Source organism: Lactuca sativa, chromosome 3, assembly GCF_002870075.4.
Source record: "Lactuca sativa cultivar Salinas chromosome 3, Lsat_Salinas_v11, whole genome shotgun sequence".
NCBI classification, from domain to species: Eukaryota; Viridiplantae; Streptophyta; class Magnoliopsida; order Asterales; family Asteraceae; genus Lactuca; species Lactuca sativa.
In genome coordinates, this window is record NC_056625.2 from 95026942 (window position 1) to 95047316 (window position 20375).

Consider the following 20375-nt stretch of genomic DNA (forward strand, 5'->3'; position numbering starts at 1 on the left):
ACCCATGGACTCCTATGCATGCCAAGCCCATTCCAAATGAGTATTAGTCCACACTTATATAAATACAAGAGCCCATCTTTAATTAGTCACCTTTTGATCACCAAATTAATTCTAAATTAATTTATGATCAATACTAATTAAAATACTATGATTTCATATTAATATGTTATAACTTATAATATATTAAAAAATCATAAACATACAATTCTCAAAGGTTTAACCATAAATAGTTCGGGTGAAGTGGAACCCAAATAGACCATGTCAGGTCGGGTCAAGTGTATACCAAATAAAGTTATGGACTTAGACACCTTATCCAACACATATGGCATAAAGCTTGCACCTTTATGCCATAACAGCCCTTAATGGTGCTAGATCTGAAAACATAAGCCCTTGGGACATCCATTCCTCTCATGCTAGGATTCTTGGACCAAAAACCCCCAAAAGTGACAAAGAATAGATCTAAGTGCATAATGATCAAGGTTGAAGCTTTCTTACCAGAAAATGAAGAAGGATGCAAGAGGTCTCTGGATCTACTAGTCTCTTCTTGTATCCCCAAGGCTTAACCTTCTTCTTCAAGCTCTAAAACACTCAAGAATGCTCACAAATGGCTCACAGGCTCATGGAAGGCACTAGGGTTTCGTTCTGGTCTTGAGAGAGCATTAAGGAGGCTGATGGAGTGTTATAATGTTCTTTAAGTAGGATACAAGACCCGTATTTAGGGTTTCCCAAACCCTAGCCAACTCGCCGAGTCAGTCCTCTGACTCGTCGAGTAGGTCACTTAACCGGCGACCCAAATCACGCGCCTACTCGTCGAGTCATCCCATCAACTCGACGAGTCACTTCCTGATTTTGAGGTTTTCTTTCCTTTTAAGGTCTTCTGAATTCAGGGTGTTACAACTTTGGTTGAACTCGCTAAGCTTTGGCTTACAGTTTAAGTGTTATGTTTCACGTACTTCTAATGATCGGGGCAAGGTGAAGGCTTGATCGTGCACATCCTTTAGATTTTATGAGATTTAATTTTGGGATACTCTGATTTTTTATTTTGATCTTTGGAAACTCTATTTTTTAAACATATATAGTCTTTGTTTTGATTTTGAAAAATGAAAATTTTACCTTGATTTTTGGGATGTTACAGAAAGTGTTTCCAAATAACCATTTTCATGAATTAGAATGAAACGTTTTGCCACCTAGATTTTAAGGTTGTAACGTTCCCATCTATGTGGCTCTTTCATTTTTAACCTATATTTATAAGACAAGGTTTAGGACAAACCAAATTCAAAAGGGTTGACCTTTGTTATTAAATTTCTTACATTTTGGTAGCACAAGAGCCTACAAGTGCTTCCATGTTGTTAGCAGCTCACCCATATTGATCAGTGTACTTTCACTTACCAATGTGCTTAGCTTTTTGCAGTTAAATGAAGAATATAGAACTCATAAGCATTATCAACTCAACTAGAAGTGCACAGAAATATGTCAATTAAACACAACAAGTTTTCAACCTCTGGTCGTGTGCTAGTGATAATTAAAATGATCATTATCAGTTGACACTTGCAAGATCAAGATCAACATGAATCCCACTGACATCTTGACATGTGTGTTTTTATCAAGAAACATTCCTTAACAAGCTAAAACAAACATTCAAATGGTCGTGAGGAAACACATCATAGAATAAGACTCAGTTTATCTTTTGTTTCTCAATCAACGAAGAACATCAAAATTCCAATTCTAAATGTGCTAGAGTAACAAACATTATTACTCCACATATTACGAGGTGTTATCATCCTTATTAGTTTGAATTGAGTTTCAAGATACGATTCATAGTTACTAGAGCATGGTTCTAAAACTAGATTTGGAATGAAGCATGACTCATCTATGATCGAACCATTTCTAACAATGTTTGATTCCTCTTCTTAGTCATACAATTACACTAAGATATTCCTGGAGGATTAATTGTGATACAATTTTCTAATGACTAAGATGATCATAAAGTATGATACTAAAGCACTCTCCTTTCTTTTCATATTGGAGAATCTTTTATCATTCTGCTTAACTGATTCTTCTATTCGTTCTAATAATCTTTGAATCTTTTCAAAGCATCTGAATTCCGTTTAATCTTATAAAAATAATCACATTTACTGAAACATCAATAAATCATGACGAATAGAGTTATCATCCTTTGTTGTGGATCTGAAGAGACCATATCAATATGTTCTATATCCATTAGTTCTTCACTTGCCTCACATAAGCATGTGAAAAATGAATAAAGTCATAATCTTTCCGATGAACAAGATTCTCACATATTATACAATTCAACTTGTACAACACCAAGTATATATCTGTCCACTTAGTAATCAGATTTCTTCTCACTTGGTCAATTATGACAATACCACAAGTGATATTATGAGAATCAAATCCACAATTAATATTTCTATTATTAGAAACATAACTAACATTTTCATTAATGTCATTGCAAGGAAATAAGATAAGGTAACTAGGTAAACCAAAACTTTTCTTTTATTGAAATAAATGAAAATTTGGAACTTTTCCTTACAATGCATGAAATAAAAAACTATGATTTTAAATATCTTTGAAGATTAATAACAATCTATTAAAATATCCTAACTCCCTAGTGTTAGCTCCAAATACTTACCATCGAACCATGTGACCAAAGTTCATTTCCCATGATCAGATTTAGCTCACTTCGGTTAAGATTCCTTCCTTCTTTTAGATCCCACAATTCCATAAAAATGTGATCATCACATCATATATTAAGATTCTAAGAATAGGAACTTATGGAGTTAGATAATGGATCTACCTAAAGTACAGTCACACGAATTGACTTCCCAATCTCTAAGATCCTCCAGGTATTTTGGGCAGCTTCGCAACAAGTGTTCCTTCAATTAGCAGTAGAAATAAATGGAATCTTTGGGTTTAGCACAAGGAACGATCCTAGAATAAGCCTTTCGCATTACCATACGATTAAATGGTTTGATCTTGTACAACTTCTTTCCATTGGGAGGGGAAATCTTTTCTGGACCACCAATTTCACCATTGTCAATGTCCATGGAAATCTTGGAATTAGACCTTAAAATCATTTCTGCTTCATATGTGCTCTTAAGCATTTCTGCTTCAGAAACCACCAACTGTGACAACCCGAGATTTATTCCGTCATTGTTAACCCCTTTTTCCGTTAATAAGCCTCGTTTTATTAAGTTGTCCGTTAACCTTTTGGAAGAGGTTAATTAATGTGGGACTATTGTAATGACTTGGTAAGGGTTGAAAGAAATTAGAAACACCCTCATTAATCCCTTGGAAAAATTTTAGTTTCAACCTAGTCAAAATACGACCACTAAATCGGGTGGGACCAAAAGCCTCGTTTAACGGTAGTATCGGGTAGATTTCCACTGAGCCCCAAGCTCAACCCCTATATAAGGGGGAGTAAACTCCATTTCCACCTTTTTCACTCTCTCTCTACACTCTCTCTCTCTCTACAACTTGTTTTCGAGCCAAAAACGCCCGTTTCGAGCCCCAAACTAGTAGGTAAACTATCCTAAGTTGTTGTATAGCTTATCTAGCATGCAAATTCGAGTTTAAGACATAAAATAGGGGCAATATTATGTGTTTACGGCCCAAGAACACTCTTGGACCGTGAACACCATTAAATGGGGTTTTTAAGCCCCAAAACCCCTCCAAATTGCCCCTAAGGCTTAGATATGGCTAAATGGCTTATGGAATCGGACTTAGAACACCTTGAACTAGAATTTTGGGGAGTAAACTTGAGTTTACTGCCCAAGAACATGCTTGGGCCATAAACTCCCCTTCATGGGGAGTAAACTCAATTTTATGTGCTAGAAATGCCCACAAACACTTCCTATGGCCTTGGAAAAATGTCTAGAAGTAAACCCATTGAAGTAAATGCTTTAAACATTAAATAAACCAAGGAATAGGAGTTTATGGCCGTGAACTCCCATAGAATTGGTCCATGGGCCGTAAACTCCCATTAAGTGCCCAAATGATGCCTAAACTCCTTCATTTGACTTGGAAAATGCATAGAACTTTATTCCCTACCACTTAAGACCTTAAAACACCAAAGGAAATTGTGTGAGGGAGTTTACGGCCATAAACTCCTAGTTTACTGCCGTAAACTCCAATAAATGGTCCATTTGTGAGTTAAAACCCTTTCCAATGCATTAGACTCAAACCTAGATTTAATCCCCAAGTGTTTCAAGGCCATTTAGCACTCAAGAACCTCATCCATGAGTTTACGGCCGTAAACTCATGGGTATGAGGTGTTTAGGGCCAAAATCTCTCTTAAGAGTGTACTCTTGAAGAGTAAACTCCTTACCCAAGCCATACATGTCCATAAATGTTACCCGGGACACTCCAAGCGCTCAACCAAAGTGTTTACCGCATTTTAAGATGTGTATACTTGTTTAATTAGTATTATATGTACTAATTGTATGTAAACATATGTTATCATATGTTAATAGGTCACTAAGTGTGTTCAAGTCTTTACTTGACACCGAGCACCCAACCGGCACCTTCGTCGGATCCACTTACATCAGGTGAGTTCATACCCCTGAATGAACCTTTTAAATGTTTTTACATGCTTTTATGGGGGGGGGGAATACAAGTTAAACATGCCAGTTATCATATCAATCACATGTGATTGATAATCCGCATGCACAAGGATTTACTACACTGTTAACTGTTTTACCGAAAATGATACTGTAAATGGTTTTCTAAAACGTTGTTACTTGTTCAACTTTTACTTATATTGTTTTATCAACGTTTCATTTAAAACTTGTTTATGAAAGGTTTCCAAAGAATTACTAAAGGTTTTCAAACTTATTTTATAAAAGAATACCAAGCCGTGATTTTCTTAAGTATAAAGGTTTTTCCCTAAAGTTTCTCATCAAAGTTTTCTCCCATGTTTTTATACTCCTACTTGGTTAAGATACTAATGCTTCACTTCTACTTAGTTTAAAACTCCTACTTGATAACATTTTCACTTCATGATGCGCTTATACTTATTAACGCTTTTAGTTCACTTATACTTGTTAACGTTTCTACTTCACTTATACTTGTTAATGCTCCTACTTCACAATACGTTTTTACTTCACGTTACTCTAATACTTCACGATATGCTCCTACTTCACGATACGCTCCTACTTCACGATACGCTTATACTTCACAATACGCTTCTACTTCACGATATGCTTATACTTCACAATACGCTTATACTTCACGATACACTCCTACTTCACGATACGCTCCTACTTCACAATACGCTTATACTTCACGATACACTTCTACTTCACGATATGTTCCTACTTGTTAACACTTATACTTTGTGAAAAACTTCTACTTAGTTAAATGCATGCCTGTGCTTGTATAGATATATATAAATAATGTTTAAAGGACTTAGGAAGGCTTGTTCGCCCTATTTCCTTTTCTTCGTTGAGATGTGGTCTAGTGGGATCGGATGTCCGTCCGAAGGTCGTTTGATCATTACTTATATATTATGTATACAAGCATAGACATATAGGTTTACATTAGTCAATTCAGTTGTGAGTCTCTATCATTAGTCCAGTATGTTACATCAAATCTCACTACACGAGATACATCTTCAGTACACGGCCTTCTCCATTGTCAAGTTGGTAACTAGAGTCTCTTGTAGGGAGAGCGGACATTGTGTGTATAGGTCTATACGGGATTGACACCCCCGCACCCTGACTGCTAGCTACAGTCCACGGCCTACCAAGCCAAGGGGTGACAAATGTCATACTTACGCCGACGTTTGCAGGGCGTCAAGTTCTCTAGTGTCTATCAGTATGGTTACGAGTATCTCGGGGTTACCTTATAATTCATGGCTTTAAGGTAACGGGTTTTATACACTGTATTCACTGTTTTAGACCTTGCAAGACGTATCATTCATTTGATACTGTCTGGGGTCTGTATTCACTGTTTTTAGACCTTGCTAGATGTATCATTCAGTTGATACTGTCTGGGGTCTGTGTTCACTATTTTTAGACCTTGCTAGACGTATCATTCAGTTGACACTGTCTGGGGTCTGTTCTCACTGTTTTTAGGCCTTGCTAGACGTATCATTCATTTGATACTGTCTGGGGTCTGTGTCTCCTTTTGTTAGACTGAGCCAGGCGTACCGTTCATTCGATACTCTCCTGGAGTCTATGATTTCTTTTTGCCTTAGTCAGCAGTCCTCACTGCTGAGGCATATGTTATTTTTCCCTGATATTCTTCTACTTTTTTAAAGTCAAACACCGTATTTTGATAACGATAGTGTTTAAGGGAAAACTACTTTTTACCACATAACTCTGTCCAGTCTTGGTAGAAGACTGCTTTTAATTAGAAAATATAGGATTTTCTGGAAAGGACTCTAATTCATTGTATACTTTAAAACTACTACTTAAATAAAGTTATTTGGATAAAATGACACTAAATACTTATGAACTCACCAGCATTTGTAAAAACATTGATACTCGCTTTCAAATAACTTGTATTCTCAGGTCAGCTATAGACAGGTACATCTCAGGCACTTTTAGTGAAGACCGTTTAATACCAAGCTGCATCTACATTATTACTTGTATTACGTTAATGATGTAATGTAATGTAAACCATGTAAAACTATTACTATTAATGCAATGGTTGTTGTACTTTGATTACTATACTGCATATGTTGTGATACTTGACATGACGTGTAATGCCTGTGTTTCTGGGCTTGCCATTTTTAGCAATATAATAGTCTAGGTTAACCTTTGTAACCCGTTTTGAAATAATAAGAATGTATTATTTGAGTATTATGTGTTTTGTGCTTAATTGTTTAATTATGTGGTCTGATTAATTAAGAATAAAAATAAGCGTCAAAAATTAAGTGTAGAATGAACTTAATATCTTTGGCTAATGTCGTAGTAGTTGAAACGAGGTTTCCGAATATATATAGAACGCCCAAATCTGACTTCGTATGAGGAAGTTATGATTTATCGAAGTTTCGACTTAGCGGTATGCAGCCTGAAATAATCGATTTGAGATCGAGCGGTTTTTTAGCCGAAGCAATCTAAATGAGAATCGAAGATCTCATTTTTGGTATCGAAGCGATAAAAAGTTAGGCAAGAACGGACGTCAAACGAAGAAGTTATGAATTTATAACGAAGTTTTTCTGTCGCGGCCTATTAAAAATAAATAATAAAAATAAAGTCAAAATTTAGCCGACGGAGTCTAAACGAAAGTTGTAGAGCGTAGTCTCACCTTTCCGTGGATATAAAGAACATCAAAAACGGAGTTCGTATGAAGAAGATATGAATTTCCGAAGTTTGATAAATAATTTGTATTTATTTTTAAATCAAAAATCTGGCATTATCCGAAGCCGAGTCAGTGGTCCGATCCGACTTACACCCCGCGTACTCCGAAGAGTGTCGACACTTCGGATGACGCATGCAGTGACGATTTCGGAAGCAGTACGCGCTGCGTACTGCAGTACGCCCCGCGTACTCTGAGGCTCCAGCCTCCTATAAATAGGATCCGAAGGCAACCGAGTCTTTTGCCAATTTCTTCTCTTCTCTCTCCCGTTTTGCATCGTTTTGCGTGCCAGAAATACCCTGAAGCCCCGGTATCATACTCTAGCCCCGAGGCAAGTCCCGAGATCCCGAAGATCCCGAGAAGTGCGGTTCCCGAGCCGAAGCTCTGCCTGCGAGAAGTTCGATTTTTGTGGAGATCTTCCAGATCTGCTGTGGATTACTACTTCTGCAAGTGGTAGTGATGTCTGATCATCTTCTGATCAAGTGAGTGTATACTACCTTTCATAAACACGATAATAATACAAGTACGGTTTGAGTGTATTAAGTAAATTGTGGTTTATATGTGAGAGGGTGTAGTTACTTTCTTCTAACGAGTAACTATGAAGTATTTTATGCGATATACTTGTTATGGGTATATTTTGTGATTGTATGCGTGAATGGATATTCACTTTATTCCATCTCATAGATCTAAATTGCTTTCTATGAAATACGTGTTATGTGGTATGCCTCATCTGTTATGTGGAATATATATATTGAATGAAAATGATATACAGGTTTTTAACTACGTATGAAAATATATATTCTTATCTACTAATATGTTGGGTAGAACATGGGTAGATAGTTGGTGTGTAATAAACAGATGAGAGGCCTCGATGTTGTTGTTGTTGTTGATCTAGTTATTCAGCGGAGTATGGATAACGACCACGGACTCCTTCTAGACAGTCCAGTGGAACGCTAGCAGGTTCATAACCTGTAGGTGTTGTGAACGATGTGTTCACCGGTGTACTCTATCCCCCTCATGGTTGCCTTTAGGATATCTATTGTTGAGGAAACCCCTTCGCAGTGATGTCCGTCCCGATGAAAATCCTAGATTAGGTCCCTTGAGATAGATGTTGTTTTAGGGACGTAAAGTGAGGATAACGGGAATGGGTAATCGGGATAGTGATTGGTTGGTGAAATTAAATATAACTTATTTATTGTGGGTTGAAAACCCTATATGCTCACCAGGCTCCCAAGCCTGACCCACTCAGTTTTATTTGTATTACAGGAAGTGGCACAAGGGCGTAAGATGGATGGATCATCTTGTTGTTTTGTTTACAAGTCTGTATATGTATATATTTGTTGAATGACTTGTAATGTTATCGTTTATGCTTTATGGTCTGTATCGGAACATGACATCCCGAGTTTTGATTATATAATGAAATGCATCTCTTGATGAAATGCTTTGATAAATATTATTTTATCATGTTTTGTTTTAGGAACAAATTCCGCAACTCTTTCAAATCAAAAGGATTTACTCTGAAATTATTTAAAAGCATAAATGAAAAATCGGTCTTTTCTGGCCGGGATTTTGGGGATGTCACATGACGTCATCCACCCCAGAACGTTTCCGCCGTTCCGGTTTTGGGGTGTGACAGATTGGTATCAGAGCATTGTTTATAGTGAGCTAAGTATATCAATTCATAAAAGATATACAGCCTATAAATACATAGGGATAAAACACTCTGACCAAGAATTATACTTTAAAATATAACCTTATTTTACCAAAGTATAAGAACATCCAGAATCTAAACACTCGAACACAAGTATCACAAGAAGAACAAGAATAAAAGTCTTCGGATGTTGAGCATTACCGTCAAACTTGGGCAGTTATGTGATCGTAAGCTGGAATAAATGTAACCTGATCAACTACATTTATTCGAGATGCGATGAACGTGTGCTTGGGAGTGATAGTGGTGTTGCAACAGGTCTGAAACTTACCAACTAGGAATGCTAGAGCCAAACATAAAGTTTAAAATACTATAGGAGTATTTTGGAATACTAAAAGACTCACATTAATCCCAAAATCACATTCAGAAGATAAGAATCAAACAAGAATTAAAATACCATAGGGGTATTTTAGGATCCTTAACTAACCTTGTGTGAAGAACTAAAAAGATCCTTATTGATATACCTACAATTACAGAGAGTATACTCCCAAGGTTATATATAATAAGGATCTCATAGGCTAAGAATGTGTGGTTTCACCCTATTTCCTTTTCCTCGTTGGGATGTGGATCTAGAGTAGTATCACATATTCGAAGACCTATCGGATCTAAGCTATATATGATTTGTATACCCTGTGTAATCATAGCAGGACTCGATATGGATCACCCAGTGAAATGTTAATAATCTCTTAGGATTCTTTAGACATTTCCATTCTCGCACGAACCCTGTAGAAAACCCTATCCACTTCAGTACTCGGCAGAAGAGTTGATTCCGACCCCGAAGAAGTTCATTGAGAAGATTTCCAATTCGGAAATAAATGAACTAGGTTGAGACTATTGAATTCACCAAGTGTCTATATCTTTTAGGGACATCGGTGAAGAAATTCGCCTAAGCTTCCGAGATCCCCAGTCATCTATCATGAAGTGGTGACACCCAGAGTCGAATTCGGAAGTAAGGCGGAGTAGAAATTCAATATGTCTATAGGAGAAGAGAACCCTAGGTAACTACCCGAAGAAAGCCAACGTCGGTCCCGGTCAGGGATACGAGAAAGACAGAGGGAGCCAGTACATGGAACCCGAGAAGTGTCTTTTCCTCGTGTTCGTCACGCTAATACACCCATAAGATAATACAATTTAGTGAGTTAGTGGTTACACTACTCACGCTATGTGTTAGGTAAATCGCCTTTTTCCCGTTGCAAGTAATACGCTTATAGCGGATCCCCACACCTCTGTTGAGGTTGTTTGGCCATAAGTCTTCATGAGCCTTTCTTTCTGTGGTATTCGTTCCGAACTGTTCTCAAATATCTCCAAGCCGGAGAGTGAAACCTTCCCAGTATAAAGGTAACTTAGTAGGAACGACTTCAATCTTATGGCTTTTTCCGATACTCACACTCCTACCTTGTACACCAGGACTACATCATAGGGATGTACTCGGACAACCAATATCCGAAGCACGGGGAAAATTTAGGCCTAACATAGTAAGGATAGATATGTACAGGGTTAACCATCGTCTCTCATCCGCTTGAGTTCCTTTCCGTATAGGAAAAACCATGCCTCCGAGCAAGCGTAACCAATCCACTAGCAAGAAACCTACTCTCCTATTCGATGAAGCTACGTTCCAAGCTGCAGTCTCGGCAGCCGTAGCAGCTGTCATGGCTCAACTGAATGCTAACAACGCCAATGTTAGCAAGAGCCCTATCAGAAATTCCAATCCTAGTAGTGGACAGCAACAACCAACACCTGCATACCCAGCCACCTAAGGACCTCAACTAAATCCACTAAAGAGAAAGTTCAAGATCGAGGAGGGAAGTACCTCGGCTCAAGGACCTTTCGAAGGGCAACGATCTGAGACAGTCAATACCCCTGCCAACCTTTCCATCCCTACACCTAGGAGACCATACCTAGGAAACCTTCCCCACTGCAGCAAGTGTAGCTACCATCATCATGGTATATGCCGGGAGCTCTATTGTGCTAGGTGCCACATGATGGGGCATATTGCTCGCGTCTGCAGAACCCCGGTTGAGTTTATTACATCAACCACCAATGTGGCGACCAATCCAGTTTGCCGTCTATGTGGTGAGATTGGACACTTCAAGAAGGATTGCCCAACTGAAAGAAAAGACAAGGACACAGGGAGAGTCTGAATCTAATGCTTAAGGAGAAGCATCAAGGAACCTGGTAGATTTTGGTACGTCTCTCAAATTCAAATAACTAACCGAGAACATAAAATGGCTGATTCTAAGTGTAATTATTTCCCATTAAGGCGAAAGTCGCAACACTGTTATAAAATTTAAAATTCATCAGGTAAAACTATAATGGCTAAATATATACGTTACGGTCATGTATAATTGAGGTGGATAGACCTAGAGTGAGTGAAGGCCGCCTCATTTCCTGTTCCTCGTTTGGTTGTGGATTTAAGGCAGAGTCGCTCAGTCAACAGTCGTCCCCACCTTAATTATCCATGACTAGTATATGTGAGGCGATTATAGAAATGCCTCATGAGAATCCATTCATAAAAAGGTACTTTATTCAGAAACACTTAGGACTCTCTATAGTTTCGCGTCGACTCTATCGGTCCAAGTATCTGCGACAGTGATACACGGGACGAAACCCAAGACGCCTAGAACTTGTGTGCCTGTTCGGCACATGACTCTACCGACCCTCATTCTATATCATGTCGAAGTGTGCCAACTTTGACGCCTCTATCAATCATGGTTCGAATTCATGCGACCATGTGTAAATCCTTAGTGCTGTGTAAAAAGAACTTTCTCCATAGCCGTTCGGCAAATAAAGGTTCTTCCGAACCTAAACAAAATAAAAATAATAAAGACTAATACAATCCGCCAGTCGTCACTCTTATTTCAAACCCTCCGAAGTACCCAGGAGAGGGGTACCACGCGCTGTTAACCAACCCTTCTTAGTCAGATAGAAACCGAAGCGAAAGGCACTGCAGGCATTCTAGAAGACGATAACCACCCGAAGCATACCTCGTAGATTCCCTAGAAAGACCCTTCATCCTATCCCATGGAACGGGAACTAGAGTCAAGAGAACCCTTGCGGGTTGAGTTACTATAATGACCACAGATCCGAAGTTTGTTGTCATCCCGGTTAAGCCAACATAGTAGCTAAACACCCTCGGTTGGTGAAGAAATCTGAGTCGTAAGAGTCAAGGACATTGATTACGACCATCCATTCATGCTTAATCCCCCAAATTAAGCATCTCAGCGGATATCCCGGAAATCCGAGAGCTGCGATGAATTAAACTCTGAGAAGAGTGGATGAGAAGATTAAAGTTTCGATTGATGGAACCCTATACTCACTAGATTTGACCTAGACCGGGAAAACTCAGAACCTTCAGAAGAGTAGTTGTCGAGGATGTCCGCACTACTCAGGCACTTCGTCCACCCCGTTACAGACGAATAGTGCCTAGGATCCTCCTCCCTCTCGCATGGAGGAAGTCACCGTCACCCTATAGACGATAGACTGCATTCTCCGAAGTGAACACTAGAATATCGAGAACCACAGGATAACCTCCGCAGCTAAGAATACTTGAATAAAGTGCGAAAGTAGATTGCGTTAAGCCTTATAACCCAGATCCCGAAGATATTATAGACTTGACACCAGTCTAGGTGTTAGTCGATGGGTTATACAAGAGCAACCGCTTTCCGCACTGAAATAAACCAACGTCTTAGAAGATTCATTGGACTACTAGGTGTTCCACGAATACTATCTCGCACAGAAATAGTAGAACCACCTCCCAAGATAGTCCAACACTCGTCTGGTGAAACCCTATCTCCCCGACCCTGAGGGTTTCCCTTAGGAATATCTCAATATTCATTAGTGCAGGTTCATTTTGCACAAGATTGAGATAGCCACTCTACAGCAAACAGATACCAGTAGGCATGCAATCCATCTGATGATCTAGGAACAAACTAAAGGACTACACTTCCAGTATGAGAGAGAACGTTAGGAACTTTGGAATGGCGATCACGCCAGTGATGATCTTGCCATAGAAGTACACTATGTTCTAAGTACTGAAAAGCTCTACCCTTCCGAGAGCTTAGGACCATCTGAGATTCGTTACGGAGATTGGTCCAACCCTCGTCAGACCACTACTACTTTCGGATATTCCACAAGTTTCACACCAGACCAATCCACTTCTTAGACTTGATAAGTGCTTGCCCGATGTCACCCTTCGTATCCCACTTGTCTTGATAGAAACCATTGAGAATCCTAACTTTGTAGACATGCCTGTAGGAAATCGCTAACTGCACGAGACGGAATTCACATCCCATAGGTGAAGGTTTGTCGGAATGACAGACACAGGCCAGAGATCACTTGGGAGTGCAAGGCAAACCGAATAGGAAGTACCCTCCTGCCTTTACTCGGTCATTCATACCTACTTCCTTGCCTAAACCTGAATTTCAGGACGAAATTCCCTCTAACGGGGGGATGATGTGACAACCCGAGATTTATTCCGTCATTGTTAACCCCTTTTTCCGTTAATAAGCCTCGTTTTATTAAGCTGTCCGTTAACCTTTTGGAAGAGGTTAATTAATGTGGGACTGTTATAATGACTTGGTAAGGGTTGAAAGAAATTAGAAACACCCTCATTAATCCCTTGGAAAAAATTTAGTTTCAACCTAGTCAAAATATGACCACTAAATCGGGTGCGACCAAAAGCCCCGTTTAACGGTAGTATCGGGTAGATTTCCACTGAGCCCCAAGCTCAACCCCTATATAAGGGGGAGTAAACTCCATTTCCACCTTTTTCACTCTCTCTCTCTCTCTACAACTTGTTTTCGAGCCAAAAACGCCCGTTTCGAGCCCCAAACTAGTAGGTAAACTATCCTAACTTGTTGTATAGCTTATCTAGCATGAAAATTCAAGTTTAAGACATAAAATAGGGGCAAGATTATGTGTTTACGGCCCAAGAACACTCTTGGACCGTGAACACCATTAAATGGGGTTTTTAAGCCCCAAAACCCCTCCAAATTGCCCCTAAGGCTTAGATATGGCTAAATGGCTTATGGAATCGGACTTAGAACACCTTGAACTAGCATTTTGGTGAGTAAACTTGAGTTTACTGCCCAAGAACATGCTTGGGCCATAAACTCCCCTTCATGGGGAGTAAACTCAATTTTATGTGCTAGAAATGCCCACAAACACTTCCTATGGCCTTGGAAAAATGTCTAGAAGCAAACCCATTGAAGTAAATGCTTTAAACATTAAAGAAACCAAGGAATAGGAGTTTATGGCCGTGAACTCCCATAGAATTGGTCCATGGGCCGTAAACTCCCATTAAGTGCCCAAATGATGCCTAAACTCCTTCATTTGACTTGGAAAATGCATAGAACTTTATTCCCTACCACTTAAGACCTTAAAACACCAAAGGAAATTGTGTGAGAGAGTTCACGGCGGTAAAATCCTAGTTTACTGCCGTAAACTCCAATAAATGGTCCATTTGTGAGTTAAAACCCTTTCCAATGCATTAGACTCAAACCTAGATTTAATCCCCAAGTGTTTCAAGGCCATTTAGCACTCAAGAACCTCATCCATAAGTTTACGGCCGTAAACTCATGGGTATGAGGTGCTTATGGCCGAAATCTCTCTTAAGAGTTTACTCTTGAAGAGTAAACTCCTTACCCAAGCCATACATGTCCATAAATGTTACCCGGGACACTCCAAGCGCTCAACCAAAGTGTTTACCGCACTTTAGGATGTGTATACTTGTTTAATTAGTATTATATGTACTAATTGTATGTAAACATATGTTATCATATGTTAATAGGTCACTAAGTGTGTTCAAGTCCTTACTTGACACCGAGCACCCAACCAGCACCTTCGTCGGATCCACTTACATCAGGTGAGTTCATACCCCTGAATGAACTTTTTAAATGTTTTTACATGCTTTTTTTTGGGGGGGGGGGGGGAATACAAGTTAAACATGTCAGTTATCATATCAATCACATGTGATTGATAACCCACATGCACAAGGATTTACTACACTGTTAACTGTTTTACCGAGAATGATACTGTAAATGGTTTTCTAAAACGTCGTTACTTGTTCAATTTTTACTTATATTGTTCTATCAACGTTTCATTTAAAACTTGTTTATGAAAGGTTTCCAAAGAATTACTAAAGGTTTTCAAACTTATTTTATAAAAGAATACCAAGTCGTGATTTTCTTAAGTATAAAGGTTTTTCCCTAAAGTTTTTCATCAAAGTTTTCTCCCATGTTTTTATACTCCTACTTGGTTAAGATACTAATGCTTCACTTCTACTTAGTTTAAAACTCCTACTTGATAACGTTTTCACTTCGTGATGTGCTTATACTTGTTAATGATATTACTCCAATTATACTTGTTAACGTTTCTACTTCACTTATACTTTTTAATGCTCCTACTTCACAATACGTTTTTACTTCATGTTACTCTTGTACTTCACGATACGCTCCTACTTCACGATACGCTCTTACTTCACGATACGCTCCTACTTCACGATACGCTTCTACTTCACGATACACTCCTACTTCACGATACGCTCCTACTTCACAATACGCTTATACTTCACGATACACTCCTACTTCACGATATGCTCCTACTTCACAATACGCTTATGCTTCACGATACGCTTCTACTTCATGATACGTTCCTACTTGTTAACACTTATACTTTATGAAAGACTTAAATTTAGTTAAATGCATGCCTGTGCTTGTATAGATATATATATAAATAATGTTTAAAGGACTTAGGAAGGCTTGTTCACCCTATTTCCTTTTCTTCGTTGAGATGTGGTCTAGTGGGATCGGATGTCCGTCCGAAGGTCGTTTGATCATTACTTATATATTATGTATACAAGCATAGACATATAGGTTTACATTAGTCAGTTCAGTTGTGAGTCTCTATCATTAGTCCAGTATTTTACATAAAATCTCACTACACGAGATACATCTTCAGTACACGGCCTTCTCCGTTGTCAAGTTGGTAACTAGAGTCTCTTGTAGGGAGAGCGGACATTGTGTGTATAGGTCTATACGGGATTGACACCCCCGCACCCTGACTGCTAGCTACAGTCCACGGCCTACCAAGCCAAGGGGTGACAAATGTCATACTTACACCGACGTTTGCAGGGCGTCAAGTTCTCTAGTGTCTATCAGTATGGTTACGAGTATCTCGGGGTTACCTTATAATTCATGGCTTTAAGGTAACGGGTTTTATACACTGTATTCACTGTTTTAGACCTTGCAAGACGTATCATTCATTTGATACTGTCTGGGGTCTGTATTCACTGTTTTTAGACCTTGCTAGATGTATCAGTCAGTTGATACTGTCTGGGGTCTGTGTTCACTATTTTTAGACCTTGCTAGACGTATCATTCAGTTGACACTGTCTGGGGTCTGTTCTCACTGTTTTTAGGCCTTGCTAGACGTATCTTTCATTTGATACTGTCTGGGGTCTGTGTCTCTTTTTGTTAGACTGAGCTAGGCGTACCGTTCATTCGATACTCTCCTGGAGTCTATGATTTCTTTTTGCCTTAGTCAGCAGTCCTCACTGCTGAGGCATATGTTATTTTTCCCTAATATTCTTCTACTTTCTTTAAAGTCAAACACCGTATTTTGATAACGATAGTGTTTAATGGAAAACTACTTTTTACCACATAACTCTGTCCAGTCTTGGTAGAAGACTGCTTTTAATTAGAAAATATAGGATTTTCTGGAAAGGACTCTAATTCACTGTATACTTTAAAACTACTACTTAAATAAAGTTATTTGGATAAAATGACACTAAATACTTATGAACTCACCAGCATTTGTAAAAATGCTGATACTCGCTTTCAAATAACTTGTATTCTCAGGTCAGCTATAGACAGGTACATCTCAGGCGCTTTTGGTGAACACCGTTTAGTACCAAGCTGCATCTACATTATTACTTGTATTACGTTGATGATGTAATGTAATGTAAACCATGTAAAACTATTACTATTAATGAAATGGTTGTTGTACTTTGATTACTACGTTGCATATGTTGTGATACTTGACATGACGTCATCCACCCCAGAACGTTTCCGCCGTTCCGGTTTTGGGGTGTGACACCAACATTTGGGTCAGATCAATTAGGTTCACGTCGATATTCCTCATATAAAAGTTCCCAACAAACTGATCATATAACTTTGGAAGTGAGAGAAGAACCAAATCAATGGCTTGCTCCCTTGGGAAAACGACACCCTTTATATCCAACTTGTCAATGTACGATTTCATTTTTAGAACATACACACACAGAATAAGGCTTGAGTAGTGTCATATCTTTAAACTTGAGGAAAAGGTAGCTTTGGGAGAGTTACAGGAGGGGAGGAGGAAGATTTGAAGAGAGATGATGTCCAGTTCCACCATTAACCAAAGAAGGGAAAATGTTTTCACCTTGACTTGAATGTGGCAGACCATCTCCAGAATACTGAGGAAAAACATTTCCAGAAGAACGAGGAAGACCGTCATTGTCTTTACTTGACATCTAAAATTTGGGAGAAAAGAGAATTCAATTTAGTTGATTTAATCTTTAATTTTTAACCCATAAATTTAAATTAAGGCTAAAATCCATATTTTTTATTTGACCTTTGAAGAGGGATGCCATAATCAAATTCGACCCAATTTTAGGTAGGTAAAGTAATCTCACCAATTTGAATCACATGAAACTTCTAGATCTTTTGAGATTCATTGAATCTTATCAATGGCATGTTTAATCTCGATTATTCTCTTCCTAATTGTGACTGGTATGTTCAGGATCACAATTAAGATGTGAATAACCATGCAAACCCGCTCAAACACCCTCGATTGATTTATGATCTCCCATTGATGTGTAGGTTACCCACACACGCTCCGTCAATAATCATAAACACGAGTTGTTTAATCATTTCACATTTGTAGTCCAAATTAGTGTGTTAGTGAACCACACACACTCCATTAACAGCTCATAAAGAAACAATGTGCATTTTCATGGATTAGCATACAATTTCATATTTTTCCTAAAGTAACTAGAGTGAGATTTTTGAAGTGGGTTCTAGTAGTTTATAGCATCGTACTTTTAAGAGGTTATTTCCTATCGACCCGTTCTACTAACGATCCTCCACCATGCAAGGGAGTGGTGGGTGAGAATAGACACTCATTCAAAGATCATTTTATATGTCGTTTCCTTATACCCCCTTAAAGAATGGCTTCATGAATGAGGCCTACTGTTGATTGAATGACTTGTCTCGTATATATAATGTATTAAACTTTTAATCATATATAGTATAAGGAATATTTTAAATCTTTTCAAATACAGGGTTTGAATATTAATTATCTAAATTATCTTATAATTAATTAATCAATTTAAACATATAATGAATTTATAATTATCTTTTAATTACATTACAATTAAGTTAATTATTAAATTCATAAGGGATAATTCAATTTAATTTAACCAATTAAAAATTATCAAATAAGAATATCTCCTAATATTTAGGGGTTCATTAATTATCACGCAAGGCTTTCAAAATTCATAATAAGGCAGAATTAATACCAGATAATTACCATAAATCAGATTAGGAAGATAATTACCATAAATCAGATTAGGAAGATAATTACCTAAAATATGGAAAACGCCATTCTCACGTCGTGACAGATACATCGTCATGTCGTGAGAACAGTGTTTTGCGAAAAAACAAGTTTAGTTTGATTCAAGTCATTTGCAATCAATGTTTGACAAGACTAAGCTCTGATACCACTGTAGGGTTTTATAGAAAAATAAAATTCTACAATGCGGAAAACAATTAACAATTAATATGGCACATGCATCCTATAAAAGATCTATGTCATAACACTTTAAAGGCAACATAAAATGAACACAAAAACTGGCATAAAGCCTAATATAATCGAAATCATGGGATTAGAGTTACATATATTTGATTTTTTATAGAAAACAAATCGCTTCAATCCTCTTGTAGTGTAGGTCTTGGAAAGCTTAACACCAAATGGATGATGTCTCTAACGGCTCACACCCAAACACTAGAACTAGAAGACAAGAGCAGAGAGGATAGAGGATATTTTCGGCCAGATTATCCTTAAGGGGGTTATATGAACGAAAATCATAACTGTTGGGTTCCTATTTATAGTGTGGATGAGACAAGGAAAACCATAGATTTGAATAATAAAATATCCAGATTTATTCTATTCAAATATGGTATCCTTATCAGCTTTTGGGATATTCCAGAAACCTCAGATTACTCCTAAATTTCGTTCACCACTATATGGGTTCTAGAATTTTCTTTCATTTCTTGGTTATGAACAATTACAATACAACCCTTGGACATTTAATTAATTCCAATTAATCTTGAATTAATTCCAGATTAATTTTGATTAATAATTAATCAATTCTAATTGATTTCTTATTAAACCTTATAAATTAACAAATCAATTGTCTATTTCCAATTAATATATTAATCATAATATATTAACAAAACATTTATTATAAGTTATTAATCATATAATAAACTAATAAATATATATCTTTTGTCTCTCTAAATGTCATTGTAACTGAGTTCTAGTTACAAGGGCAGCCCAAAAAGGGACTTTGCTTCTAACTACAAGAATATACCAATTTAGTTATTGGCTTAGACACCTTAATCCAACAAACACAAGGTAGGTCCTTCGATTTTTTTAAGGTAGGTCCTTCAATTTTTTTAAAGTATGTCCTACTATTTTGGGTATATAATTTCTAATAAATGTTACCCATCTTCATATCTACAAAACTTGCCCCTTCATTTGGTCCTTATGAGGAATTTCTTGCAAAGATTGTCCTTATGTTAAAAATCTTGCAAGAATAGCCCTTATGATAGCCTTCGCTAGATTTATATGTTTAATAGCTGATATATGCTTCTCATATAAGGGAATTTTAGTCATTTCCTTCACACCCTCCTCCAACATTAGCATGTATTCGTTAAACTTGAGAAATTCATCCATCTAAAAACACAAAACAACATTTCCACCTCCTACCACCGCCATCATTTAACTCCTATGGATACTATATTGAGAATACGAAGTAAAATAACGTAAATCGAATAATATGTCTTCATCAAAACTAAACCAAATCCTATAAATTTTATATCATATATTCATCTTCAAACAACATTGCCGAATAGCAAGACAAAGAGATGTGATGTGTGTTTTTATGTGTATATTTTAATTGCTCAAGTTTTAAATTGATAAAACTAATTTCATCGCAACTGAACTATTAAACACACTAGGTTGTGAACCTAATCGTGCAATAGTATAGTTATGGTAAGACCAGGTGTCGAACACTAGGGGAACGGTGG